The sequence below is a fragment of the Drosophila mauritiana genome, chromosome 2R, assembly GCF_004382145.1.
Source record: "Drosophila mauritiana strain mau12 chromosome 2R, ASM438214v1, whole genome shotgun sequence".
Lineage (NCBI taxonomy): Eukaryota > Metazoa > Arthropoda > Insecta > Diptera > Drosophilidae > Drosophila > Drosophila mauritiana.
Genome location: NC_046668.1, coordinates 23,208,817 through 23,223,576, shown reverse-complemented (window position 1 = coordinate 23,223,576; position 14,760 = coordinate 23,208,817). Strand labels below are relative to the sequence as shown.

The 14,760-nt window shown below is 45.5% G+C and overlaps 1 pseudogene; it reads left to right on the top strand.

Moving 5' to 3' along the window:
* Window positions 1-8,748, top strand: LOC117138653 (annotated as a pseudogene).
* The last annotated feature ends 6,012 nt before the right edge of the window (window positions 8,749-14,760 follow it).

Sequence of the window (14,760 nt, the reverse complement as noted above, 5' to 3'; positions counted from 1 at the left end):
GAGGAGGGACAGTTGGCCAACATGGATGACGACAAGCTGGTTTCAGACGAGGTGCACCTGCGCCAGTTGAGTGCGACGGGCCCTCGTCGGCCTTTTCGCTGCAACACAGTCGGGGAAGCAACACGAAAGAGGAGGCGCCTCCAGAAGGCGGCACCATGGGTGGGAACTCAGCTGCTCCGGGAGAGGAGAGGGAACCCGATGAGAGGGTAGTGCTGCGCCGGGCGGTGGACAAGGGAGCCGTCGCCTTGGCGCAAATCGACGACCTAAAACTAGAGGGGGATGATGACGATGAGGCGGCGGTGAATGACGGGGAGGTTGATGGCCTGGGTCTAAGTAATCCTGCTGCGGCAGACCACGGATGATGAGCAGATTACGGTCAACGGAACTGGAGCAGCGGCCACATCCTCGGTGGCAGCCGATGCCGCGTCCTCCGAGGTAAGCTAATGTGTGCGCCCACGCACTTAGGACTAATTAAAGCCAAGCTAAAACCAAAAACAGGCAGGATGCAGCCAGCACAGCGATGGCCACTCCGGACATGTCCAAAATACCCCGACTTCCCGGCGAACGGTGCCCAAATGGAGGACACTGGCACTGGCGACCTGCCGCCATCGCTGCGTGCCTCCACCACATCAATTTTGTCCAATTTGCGCAAGAAACAGCAGGGCGGCCCCCTGCGGGGGGCGTGGCCAAGCAGACGCCTCTGCGGGTGCAGTCCGTCCGGATTGTGGAGGCCAAGCGGGCCTACGGACCCAAACGCCGCACGGAGAGCTGCAGCATCTTTGGCAACAGCAATTTCGGTAAGCGGAAAGGGACTTGACCAGGCCAATTCTAGTAAGCCACATAAGTACCTTACTTAGTTCCTTGAGACGTTTCTTTAGTATATATATATTCCTTTTTTGGGTTATTCAATCTGATTTTGAAATAGATACAAAATAATCAAAGTAAAGCATGTAAACCAATTGTTATGGTTTTAATATTTTATTTATTATAAATGAAATAAGCATAGTGCGTAGTTTCTTGTTTTACAGTTTATACAAATTCTGATTCGTTTTAAATCTTCCAAAGAACACGATTTGGAATCGGGAAACTCACTAGCCAGCATTGCTGGTCAATCGCAGCGTCCTTTAAACAACGAGATGTATTCCGCTTTCAAGAGCGGCAACGTGGTCAAAGGAATCCTGTGTCCTTCGCTGACCAACTCCTTCAAGCAGAGCTCTCTGGAACGATCCTACCTGACCTACACGCACCGACAGCGCCAGAAGTCCCTTATCATTGTGAACGTAGTTGACTTTGTTCTAAAAATTGTTTTGGCTTTTTGTCTGGATAATGCGGCGAAGTGAACTGGGACCCATTGAAAGCGAGGATGGAACGGTGAGTGGAATAATCGTTAATAGGAATAATAGTTCTTTAATTAAACTCATATCCGAATTTTTGAAGTGTATTGGCTTATCAAATATTCCCAATTTGCTTTCAGAGCATGGCGACGGCCATCACTTGGTCGGTGTGCTGCGGGATTGCCAACATGGCCATCTGCTTTTTGGGCTACTGGCGCTGCCTTTGGCCAACAACTATTTGCACTGGGCGGCGGTCTGCACATGGGTGCTCTTCAACATCCAGGGTGAGTGGGTCGTAAATCATGCGTCACCTGCACGGACCGTCAAAAGGACTAATCCTTTTTGGGCGTCCCCTGCGGGATGAGTCGTAAATGCTGTAGGTCGCAGCAGTGATTTTCCATCTCTCGCGACTTGGCAGGATTCGTTGGCCAAGGCGTGGGATTCGCGGATCGCGAGTACCTGGTCTGGTACATCCTGTTCGTCATCTTCGTGCCGTATGCGATGCTCCCACTGCCCCTGAAGTGGGTGCGTTGTGGGCGGAACCATCACGGCCAGCTGTCACCTGGCCGTAATTACCATCATCAAACTGGCAGCACGGCGAGGTAATTGGCCTGCCATCGGGAATTGAAATTGTTTTGTGACTTTTGCCTAAGCCCTGCCATTTTTTCACGCAGGCCACCATAAATCCCGAGTGCGTGCTCTTCCAGATCTTTGCCAACTTCATTCTGTATACGGCCATCAATGTGGCCGGTATGTACACAAAGTATCTCACGGATCGCGGACAACGACTGGCATCATAGAAACCCACAAGGCAATGGAGCACAAAAAGGAGTCGGAAAAGGAGCTACAGCGCACTCAAAAACTACTGGATTCAAGTAAGTTAATAATTTACAAAAATATATGTTCGTAAAACATTTCCACACTTTCAATAAAAGTGTACCTTATAATGGATATATTTTTTAAACTGTATAATTAATTTAAGTCAAATTAAATAGTTGGTGGCAGTCCACATAGTGACGAAGCGCTCTAAGAGAGTGGGCAAAAGCGTATATATACACAAATAAATATAAATCTGGTGTCGCTGTCCGATCTTAATGAGCGACACACCAATCGAAAGGTGGCACAAATCTAAGGGAATCGCTTACCAAGATTTTATATGGTTAAGGAGAAATAGAGATGAGCGTGAAAAAGTACAAATTTTAAAAAATTCAGGTTGAAAATGTGTATCGATTGACACCTTATTTTTCGCTTCCATAAAACATGTTCTTTTCTGATGGTATGGTATTAAATTAAATAAAGTTGTTTCTGTTTGTAAGGTATTTTCAATATAATAATTTTGTTAGACACCTTAATTTGTCTGATTGATATTAGCTGCATTCCTTTCGAGATATTATTGCTGTTTACTTTAAATGAAACTTCAAATGCGCAAATGCCCCTCTAAATAGGTTGTTAGCGCTATTTTGAGGGACTCTCAGTGACATTTTTCCATGAGGAAGCACAGGTAGGCGAAACCTCCGCCTTTCCTGGTAATTTTGTGTTGCCTGACAACTGCAGGCAGTCGGCTATGCTTTTTGCCTCCGGTTTGCGGGTCCTTGAATATATATTGCGTTTGGCTCGTGTCCAAGTTGGTGCTAACCCCACTCCGCAAAACTCCACTCCCTTTCTCAGTTCTGCCCAACATCGTGAACAATCAAATTCGCAGCGAAATGTACAAGGGCACGGATCCCACGGTGGAGACGCAGTTCAACAAATTGTACGTTTATCCCATGCACAATGTGAGCATTTTGTTCGCCGACATTAAGGTAGGTGTATAAAATAGCCTGAGAGGTTTATAGTGTGCATTTGGACACCTTCACTTTCGTTGCCCACAGGGTTTCACCGAGTTGGCCAGCAAAACTTCCGCCCAGCAGCTGGTGAAAATCTTAAACGACCTGTTCGCCCGTTTCGATCGCATTGCGGAGGTGAGTTGCTTGAATTTATTTATAATAAATAAATAAATAAATAAAAATATTTCAATATTTAAAACATGACTTTATTTTAAGCTACAATTTTGCTTTTATAAAGTCAAACTAGGTAACAATTTAATTCTGCTTTGAATTTGAATATGTGTTTGACTTTGTAAAATATTTTTTTGTTTAAAGTTAAGAGCTTTTAATAAACATTTACCTGTAAATTTTAAACATTTCTTTGGTGCCTTGCACTCGCTGAATGCTCTTCCGCCCTTTTCCCTTTAAGGACAACCACTGTCTGCGTGTGAAGCTGCTGGGCGATTGTTACTATTGTGTGTCCCAGTTCGAGAGCGACAACTGGAAGACGCGGCCGGATCACGCGGTGTGCAGCGTGGAAACTGGCCTGCACATGATAAAGGCCATTAAGGATGTGCGCCTGCACACGCATGTAAGTGGAATCGAATCGATTCGAATCGAATCAAATCGAATGATGAAGTGTGGCCCTCAAAATATTATTTAAATGATTTAAACAAACAAAATGGTACAGCAAGCAAATGGAAAATCCATTAAAGGTGTAGCATACTTTTGAGGGCATACCTTTGAAACAAACTGATGGTAAATAGTTTAACAACATAAATCTTTTAAATAATCTTCACTAGGAATACAACTATATGTTGTAAATTGAAACTAGTATTTCAAGATCTCACTTTCCTTTTTTTACTTTGTAACAAATGCAATTTATGTGCAATTAGTATGCAGACTACACATGTATCAATATTTGCACAAATGCATTTTGATCCTTTTTTTAACATTTTATTTAAATACTTTTTGTACCTTTGCGAAAAAAATCGACAATGAACAAATAATAGTTTTCCACGAGCTACATTAAACGCAAACCAACTGTCATCTGTTGAGGTCTCATGGCTTCCATTCTGTTTGGTCGGCACAATTGAAATATTTAAGACCCATTTTATACCCGTTACTCTCAGAGTAATGGGTATACGAGATTCGTTGAAAAGTGTGCAACAGTTAGATGGTATCGTTTTCCACCCTAAAACAAATTTATATTCTTGATGAGAATCACTAGCCAAGTCGGTCTGGTCATTCCATTTATCTGCCCGCTTGTCTGTAAAAAGATCTCGGCAACTAAAAATGCAAGAAATCGGATTCTAGAATCGTAGATGCCCATAAAGTGCATAGATCTGTCACTTCCCATATTTTTGAAATATTTTTGGATTGCCTTTATTTTATTATTTGTCTTTCCAATTTTTATGGATATGGTTTGGAAGGGGCCACTCTAACTATTTTTATGGAACATTCTTATTGATAAGCTGAGTAAAATGAAATTTCACGCCACGAGCTGTAACGGGTATCTGATAGTCGAGGAAATCAACTATAGTCCAATAGTGCTTTTGTTCAGTTTCAACTGTTTGGCATTCCTCCATTCGTTTATTTTGTATTGCACAATCCAGTAACCATTTTTGACCATGGGCGGAGGCTATAGCACGTGTATAGTATGGTATGGTAGTATGGTATTCAGTATATGGTAGGAGCAGGAGCTGTTGAGCAGGGACATCGGACGTGTTGACAATTCATTTGTATGCAAATCTCAACAGAGCAAAAGGCAACGGACAACAGTCGGCCGAAAAGCAGAAGCGAGAGTTAAATTTTCATACGGCGAGCTTGCCACTGGAATTTAATTGATTTTTTTCGGTGCGCCTGCAGCCTGAGGCATGCCGCAGAAAAACGGGGGAATCCCGTATTCGTTTACGGGGATTTATGCCGCCTGCAGTTGCATAATTGGAACGGCGATTTAATTGCTGCGGCAGTCTGACAATTGACTGGGTAACTCAGTCTGTGAACCTGAAGAGAGTTCATGGGAAATTTTAAGCAAGTGGCAGAGGAATGAATAATAAACTGAATTCTCCGGACAAACGTTTATACAAGTTTGAGGCTTATTAAGTTTTTTAAACTTTTATTAGGAATTAAAATAATAATTCAAGTCATATGTTTACTATTCGGATTCCTTTCCAATCATTCATATTTTGAATTATCAGAAGACAAAATACATGAAATTTAAAGATCAATTTGAAATGATTTTTCCTCTTCAGAGTGTGATTTGAAAATGTTCCGATTCACATTTTATTTCCAAGTGTACCTCGTTTTGAATTTTCCGTGGTGTAAATATTCCTGCTGTGCTTTGCATATTTTAAGAAGTGCGTTTCGCAAATTGCAGGTGGACCTCAACATGCGAATCGGCATACACAGCGGTTCAGTGATGTGCGGCGTCCTGGGCAACAAGAAATGGCATTTTGACGTCTGGTCTAATGATGTTATCATTGCGAATCACATGGAATCCGGCGGAATTCCCGGGTAAGTAAGCCAGTCACGTAGAAATCCGAATACACGGCTGCGTGTGAGTACATACCTAATGAGTTGACAAAACCAGATATCCAGTGTATATCTCCAATGCAGGGGAATATCCTAATATGTTGGCAGGTTAATTTAACTATTATACCCGGAAATAACAGATTAGGAGATTAGAAAGTAGTTTACGCATAAATGATTCTGTTATTAACCATGCAAGTGAATTAAAGGTCAAAGGAGCTTAATTCAATTGCACAGTCAGAGTAGACACATGTTCTACTAATAAGTTAGTCATAATGGTTTATAGTTTACACTTAAAACTTTTAAGTACCCCTGTTACTAATATTTGAATTATAAATATATAATATATAGGTTTTTAGTGCATTTTATTTAAGTTATAAAGCATTTATAACTATTTATAAGCATTTATAACTAATATAATTTTATTTGGGCATCCCAACAATGTTCGTTTTGCGTTTACCTTACCACCTCGGTCTTAAATTAATTTGTAAAACTATACGTAATTCAAATAACTTTGACTTTGGTTGCAAGTCTCAGCCTGGCCGCAGTTTTAATTGGCCAATTTGCGGGTCCTGTGGCTTAGTCCAAGCTCTTTATTTGGCTCCTTTGCTCCTGTGTAGCTCACAACAATTGTTTGGGAATTTGCAAGCTTGGCGTGTTTAGACACAAGAAACCAAATAATAGAAAGAAACAGCTCGCCCAGCAAATGGGGAAAATGGGGAAAATCCGAGCGACCACAGAACCCGAAACAAAATGAAAAGACCCAGAAATGAAAAGCTCAATTTAATGCAAAATGCTTTGATGTGATGGTGGCCTGGGCGGCAACCAGAAACCAGCAACAATATCGAGAGGCTCCAAGGAACCCAGGCGGAGACCCAATTATGAAGGGCCTACCACCCCCCCACAAGAAAACACAAAGAGCTGGGCGGGAAAAGTGGGAAATGGGAAATAGTCGGTGGTTCTGGGCAAATCACCAGGCACATTCGTAGAAAACGTATGCAAATATTTGAATTTAATTTTCGCCAACTACATTTCCGAACTTACAACTGAAGTCTGGCCAACTGCTAATGCTCTCCCCTTGGAATCTGTTTTGGCCCCCTTCTTTTCCTCCTCCTGCAGAAGAGTCCATATTTCGGAGGCGACGCTCAAGTGCCTGAACGACGCCTACGAGGTGGAACCGGGAAACGGCGGCTGTCGGGACAATCACCTCAAAATGCTGAACGTTAAGACTTACCTCATCAAGCGCACTGAGCCATTGAGGTAAGTGAAAAGTGCACAAAGCGAAAACTTTTAATACTTTTAAGTTACATTTTATGACCCTCGTACTAATTACGCAAAGTATATAAATAAATATATACGATTGTTATATTATATTGTTATTAGTGAAATGGAACATTTTTACTTATATCTTTATTTTGTGTTTTACCCCATTTTCTGCGAGTGCATTCAAATTCCAAACCGACCAATTGCCAACCAATTGCTAACCCTTCGCTTGCTTCAACAGACCCAAGCGGCGCTTTGGCACACGCAGCAGCGCCCATTTGGCGGGAAGTGTGGCCACTGCCGCTGCCCCCTGCACCACGCCCACCGCCCTGCCCAAATCAATCTCAGCCAGCGGAAGCGGAAGTATCGGCGGGGTCACCGCGACGGGCAACGATGGCGCCAGCATCGACGGACGGAGTCTGGAGTACGCGGCCACCATTGCTGTGCCCGCCCAGCAACCCACGCAACTTCTTCAGCAGCAGCAGAAGAAGAACATATCCCTGAACTCCCTGCCCAATGTGGTCGAGGGCGTGGCCATGGACAGTCGCAGGATTAGGAACGGCTGTGGCGTAATGGGAGGAGCAGGTGGCGCCGGAGGCGGTGGAACGGGCCCATGCGGCATGTCCACCGTGTCCTCGCCCACGGCCATGATGTCGGCTCCTCTGGAAGTGCAGCTGCGACCCAGGAACGGAGCCTGTAGCATTCAAAATCTGGCGGAGGCCATCGACGGCAAGGGTCTGATCATTGAGGATGAGTCCACCACCGACTGGATACCCGAGATTCCGTTCAAGAACGTAAGATCACTTACTTTGATGCTTAAACAAAATGTTTACAAACAATATCTTGGCGACCCTAGCTTAACAGTCCTGAAGAAGGCCTCAACCGTGCCGACTCCATACTGGTTGATACCAAGGAGGATCATAGAGTCTCTGTGGCGGTTCTGGATGAGGAGGTAAGTTTAGTCAACTTGCAGTTCACCGATTCTACAACCCGATTCCTCGAAATGCAGATCGACGAGTTCATCGAGCAGAACATTCAAATCAATTCGAATAAGGAAATCCGACGCGAGTACCTAAATCCCTGGACCCTCAAGTTCAAGGACAAGAGCCAGGAGCAGAAGTTCTGCCAGTTGCGGGAGGATATGTTCCGGTGCGTGTGCAGGCCTGTTAATGGAAAACAAACAAAGGCCAGGACTCTCTTAATTAATGAACTGTTGCTAATTGATTTCTCCCCCTGCCATGTGGTACCGTCCCCATCTACTCCATTCAGATCCAATATGCTGTGTGTGTTTGTCATCTGGATATTTATGGTGCTGTGCCAGGTCATCATCATTCCACGCTGCACGCGTCTCATTATTTGCCTCTCCGTGGGCACGGTAATTCTAACTTTTTGTTGCGTCCTGGTCATGGCCGAGGAGTTTCCAGGTGAGCATGAAACCAATTAAATCAGAGTATTATGAAAATCATAAAACTACTCAAGTTCAGTCTAGAATACCTTAGGCCTAAACGCTCTACCATTATTCCAAAGGTTTACCCCGCTGCCTGAAGACGAACTCTGCGAAATTGGTACACCAACGGCAGCGTCGCACTCTATTCATTTGCGGCGTCATCGTGTCCATGTGCATGCTGAGTGCCATCGGACTGGTCCTTTGTCCTTCGTCCACCTACATAGGCACCGCCGACGAGCACTCGAGTCGCATCCATCCCAATCATTCCTTCTGTACCCGTTGGGGCTCCACTGCGCCCAAGTCAAAAAATTATCCATCCTGGCGCAGCGGTGGCACCGGCCCGAATATCCCTCTTCTTTGCAATTGATTTTCGTATTTATATATTGGATAGATAGCTATGGGAACTGCAACACAACACTAAAGCAAACAATGTTCAACAAGTACAAGAAATCTAATTTCTAACTAAATTACGAATACGAACGTAAGTGAAGTGGGAGCTATGCTTGTGGAGACGGGACCACTTCACTTTTAGCCTGTACGCAAAGTTATATATTCCACAATTGTTATTGTAATTGTTTAAGCCAACTAGTTGTGCCGTTATGTTTCGTTTGATTTCCTCTTCGCAGCCGACCAGGGACACCCAGTGGTTACAGCGGGAGTAGGGAGGATCGTCCCAAACCCCACCAAAGGTGACCTGGATATCCGACTGTGTGTCCCTGGTTCGACAACGAGGACTGCAGAGCAAACTGTAAATTACTAACGTTAATAGCGCTTGTGCGAGAGCTAAAAGAGAATTATTTATACACAATAAATAAATTTTACTTAGAAAATATATTCAGCTTGCTCTTTTACTGTGCTCGTTCTGGTCAGCCCCCTGGGCCCCGCTTTTTGGGGCTTGGCAACGATAAAGAAAGTGCCAACGGAGCTAAATTTCAGTTCTGGCTCGTGCGATGGGTACAAAGGCCGCTTGGATCAGCGGAGTCGAATGGTTGAAAGGTGGCATTGGCCATTGTAAATGTGCTATTTAGATTACAGTGGATACCCCGTACAAGAATCGAGTTTTGGAGCAAGTGCTTGTTGGCACTCTTGTTGTCAATATAGCAATGGAGGTATTTAAACTCACTTCTCTGAAGATTCTAAGCTGTATTACACATTTGATCGAAATTTCTTAATTCGTTCTTAAAATCCATCAGTCGTACTGATGTTTTATTTTTAAACGGAAATTCCTCGTTATCTTATCCTACTGAAAACAAAGAGTCGATATAATTTGTATTTATAGCAACAACATAACCAACGTGACCACTTGTTATCCAGGTTTCCTTATATGCTTGTGTGCTTCTACAATCTGCAGTACTTCTCAATCCGAATCGGAAACTTCTCAATCTAATCGCACTTCCAGGTTATTTAACGAAAGCAAACGCGTGCCACATCTGGAGAGTCACTGGTATTATTCCTCTGGTGTCTTTGATTAGGCGTAGCTCGGGGAAAGGGAAAACTTTTCCTCGAACCACTTCTAGGTGAAGCCTATGAGGCAACCTTATCGCCGCATAGATAAAGTGCTTGAGGCGAAGCATTCGTCCAATAACAAAGTAACTCCCCGCCCTGCCGACTCGAAGCCTGTGACCGTGAAAAAGCACCGATCATGCGACTGACTCATGGGCATATCTAGCTCTCGCTCAAGTTCAGGGCGTGGGAGGCCCAGGGAACTGGTGGCTCTTGAGTTCTTGGATCAAGACCGAAAATGCGGTTCCATGCGAAAAAACATGCGACTCAAGCTAATGGTGGGCGCAATCCATCTCAATCTGGGTTCGGTTACTATTCTGATAAGTATGTATCTGGGCCAAGTTAATTGTGCTTTTTGCCGCGGCCACTTGACAGCTAGTTAGTGTTTATTTCTGTTTCCATTATGGCTGTGCTCTTGGACGTGGCCTTATCATGGTGGTGTCGAGAATTGCTACCAGTCTAACGTAGAAGCCATGAACTTGTTTCGTGCTTATCGGCAGACTCCACTTGAGCGGTTTCCAGGGTCTTCCTCCTGGCCCACTGAATTGGTTGGGATCGAACCCGGCTGTGAGTCGGGGGATTTCTTATTCTGAGAGGTTCTACGCCTCCTCTCGGGCAATCAATTAGCGCCCTGCTACGGCTTCCGCATCGCCGGATGGTCCGGGAGGGGTGGCCAGCCGTTTGCCAACTGCGCCAGTCTCAGCTGGGGTTTCTTTCGAAACTTTGTTTTGGAATGGTGGATTGCCTTAGATTTCGGCTGCTGTGAGCCAAAACTTGTTTACGGTTCTAGTTGCCTTCGGCTTCCGCTTGTTGTTGGCCGTTCGCTCGCCTTAACCCCGGACGACGCCGAGATAGACGGAAGTATCCAAGCTCTGCGAAGATCGATACTGCGCCTATGCTGCCTTGTTGCCTCTCCGTTTATTGACCCCATCCGGACCGAAAGCATCTGAACCTTGAGCAGAGCAAGAGAACCGCCCTCAGCCCCTCGCCCCAAGGAATTAGCATATCTCTGCGGCGACAAAGAAAGTCAGAGTCGGCGTGAGTCAGCAGATTGGACCGTTTGTAATGGTTAAGCATTTCGGTACTGCCCAAGGTCGGAGTCCAAGTGTCCAAGGCTGGAGCTGGTGCTCTGCAGCATTGAGCTGCAGCCATCGCCGCAGCTGAGAAACGAAGTCGGAACCAAATATTATCACGTGCCGCTGCTGAGATCCGAAAATAACAATAACTCGGCATGCAAATCGAAACGAGAAATTAATTAATAACGGCACTCCGACCAGCTTCATCGCAGATTAGCATTAAAGGTCCGAGCGCATCGAGAAACACTTCCGTTTGACCCCAGATCGACGTACGCAGGCGGAAGCGGAGATCTTGGCTCGCGCCTTAACAATTGTGTCTAACTTTGACTGGATTAGCGAAACGCCGCTAGGGTCGCCTCCCCAGTACCCGATCGCTTCCTGCTTTCATTCGCGGATGCTGGTCTCGTTATGGCCGCAGACCAATGGATTTGGATATGGATATGGTTAGGTTTCTGCCGCCGAATCGGGCGCCGAGAACAGAATTCCGCATTATGCTGTCAGCAGTACGTCACATTGCCGAATAACCGGCCCCCTCCTGTCCGCACGCCCAACCCCTGCCCATCTGCGAGTTTTTAACAGATCAATAGCCAAGCGCAAACAACGCTCACGATCTCGCGGGGATTGGCGGGGCCCGGACCGTGCTGGCAGCCAGCACTGCGAAGTCGGTTCATGGCTGTAGCCTCTGGTACAAAGTCCAAAAACTCGAAATTCGACACACACACACGTCCGAAGCCGAGTTGGCCGAGCTCAAACGGCAGACATTACAGAGCGCGCTAAATCGCGCCAAAGATATTCATTCACGAACATTCTGCGGATCCGTAGAGCTAGTTTCCCAATCCGCGTTACCCGAAACGCGATTCCCGCCCCGGGTGGGATGCACCGACCCTCTCAAAGTCCAGCGACCAACGTGATCTCCGGCTGAATGGGAGCGAGCGCTAATTGAGCACCCTCGAAATTAATTAGCTTGACCCACTCCACACATTAAAGGGGACCCACACTCACATTCGCATAAAGGTGGGCCAAGTTCGAAAACCCAAAGAGCTGTCGTGACGTCAGTGGCTTTTTGAGAAACAGGCACTTGAAGCCAATAAGCCAGGAACAGGTTCAATGGGAAAGGGGGCTCTGCTCAGAAGGATATGCTATGATGATATTTTTGCTACTAACGTTAACAAATGAGAACAGAAATGTAATCATGATCTGTCGCACGGCGATGCCGCTGAGGTGGGTGCCATTTTCGGCAGGCAACTGTGACCTGTTTGTGTGGAGGCAATCACTCAGAGATCACATCAAGTTAAAAGCCCCGTTCCCTGGATGTCGAGAATCAGAACCGGACAATCCGCTACGCAGCGGGCTGAGCCGATTTTTGCATAGTGCCGCATGACTGGGCTATTTTCCTTTGTCACCTGTGGTTTGGGTACTCCTCGTATCGACTGCCTGCCGTACACAAACCCCTTCTCAGAACGAGGTGCGATTGTCTTAGTATTGCGCTCATTTGTCTCACGTTGCGAAACTCTGAAGATGTGGCTGACGCAACATTGAGAACTGGACAATAACAGCATGGGGAAGATCACTCATACGCCCTGTGCAGCAGTGTGGGTAATTACACGCTTACAAGAAGACGAGGCACGGGCAAAAGCTCGGACTTGAGTCAGACGCACACTAACACAGGCAAGTCATTGGACTAGTTTCATAACTGCCAAAACAACAACGTGCCCCTCTGCCCACCCCACCTTTTGGAGCTGCAGTTCGGCTTGGCCCGACTCTGATTCGGTTTCTGTATCGGACTTAGTATCGGGCTCGGCCCGGGCTCAGGTGAATCTGAATGCCACACACCTGGGCATGACCTTCATGGCTAAAAACAGCGGTTGCGGCGACGCCACTTCGCTGTTCCCCTAAACAGCGACTGCGGCAGAGCCCGCAACTGCGCTGGCGCACCGAGCCGACTCTATAGTAACATTTTACGGCCGAAAACCAAAGCGGCGACAACAACAAGAATCTCAATAATAATAACAATAATCGACAAAGACGTTAAAAAGCAGCAACAACGCACAACAGTCAACACGACGGCAAACAGAAACCACAACAACATAGTAGCCCCCTTCCTCGGCGCTCAAAGCTTTCGGCGCGCTCGAGATCGAAAGCTGCACTGCAGGCACAGATCACATCTTGGTTGTAGTCGGCCATGGCAATACCCTAACCGGAAATCGTCGAGCGCGGAACTCAATAAGTGGGTTTTCAGGAGTGAGACTTTACATTTTTTTACATTGTTTTTCTATTTTTTTTTTTATTTTTAAGCTAATTCACTGTATTCAGCATTCGGAAATTGGTTAAGCACCTTTCATACCCTTAGTAAGAAAGCGAATCCGCTTGTAGACCGGCCCCTGCCTTTCCGAGTGCATTCCTTCTCCTGGCAAGCGCACAGATTGTGGAAGGCGAACCAGTTTGTCCATTTAGGGCGCATCTCCAACGCAGCCAGATCAGGTCGCGCCTCCTTCTTCACTGGGCCACCACGCACTTTATGGCAACTCTTCCGAGCCATGTTTTTGCCGACTTAATGCTGATTTGATGTTTCAAGCGTGGCCTGGTCAATTGGTATTCCAACGGGCAGGCCAGTGTTCCTCGCCCAGCCCGCTCCCTGTCTCCGCCTCCATTTGCATAATTAGCAGCGGCCAGTCCATGATCTGTCTGCTAATTTTCCATTGCCGATGCTCCTCTGGGGATTTTTAGAACAGTGCGAGTTTATTTTTATCGCCAGACACAATAATGGACGAGATGACAAGAAACGGGGATCGGATCGACGTCTCTGGAAATTCCACGATGACTGGCATCTTGTTCGAACGTGGAAGAGCAATTAATGAGGCAGTTCAAAATATTGGTCCTTTATTGACGTTCAAAGTACATGGGTTCAATAATTACATGTGTCGACTGATAGGATAATGGGTATTCGGCAGAAACGAATATCACTCAGGCCACACGTGGTGCTACTGGGACTCGAACGGATGTAAATCCCCGTCTTTAAAGTGAATCTGCTGCAGTCTTTCCTAAGTTGCGGTTTGTAAGTCATCTTGTCAAAAGCTCGTTGGATTGTCTTAAGGTCGCTTTAATCGGAAATCCAATTGAATATTTGGAATCTAGGGTGCATAAATTAACATGACAGCTGCAGGTCCAAGCCGTCATTGTGGGCTGGGTGGAACTACGCATTAGCTGCCCATTTAAAGTTCAAAATAGCGAGTTCGATGTCTTGATATCGCGGCGTGCGTCTTTCGCTTTGCAGGCTGGCGTTCGATGTTCAAGTGTCGCGTCGCGGGTGAAACTAATTAAGTAAATTTAACACAGCATACCGAACCACTACCCCTCCTGCCCACCCAGAGGCACTAGAAGCAGGCACTAGTACGTAAGCAAAAACGAAAATTGCAATTTTAATTTCGATGAGCAACAAGCTCGCAAAGCTACAAAAACATATATACGTACTACTAAGAAGAACAAACAAAACCGTTGAGAATTATTTAATTAATTTATACTTACAGTTCCGTGGGTCTTCTTCGATTTTGGATATGGTTTGATTTCGGTCTTAGGGTTTTCATTAAGTTTATTATCACGTACAGTATGACTTAGATAATGTATTCATCGTGTAGGTTCTACAGCGTCTATATGCATATTAATTGGGTACACAACACCATAAATAATTACATGAGTCGATTAATCCAAATTACAACCAAATTTTTCCAATTTGATAACATTAAAATTTTTGCCAATTCAACAAAATTTTAAATTCATGGTAATGCCAGCTGGAATATAGT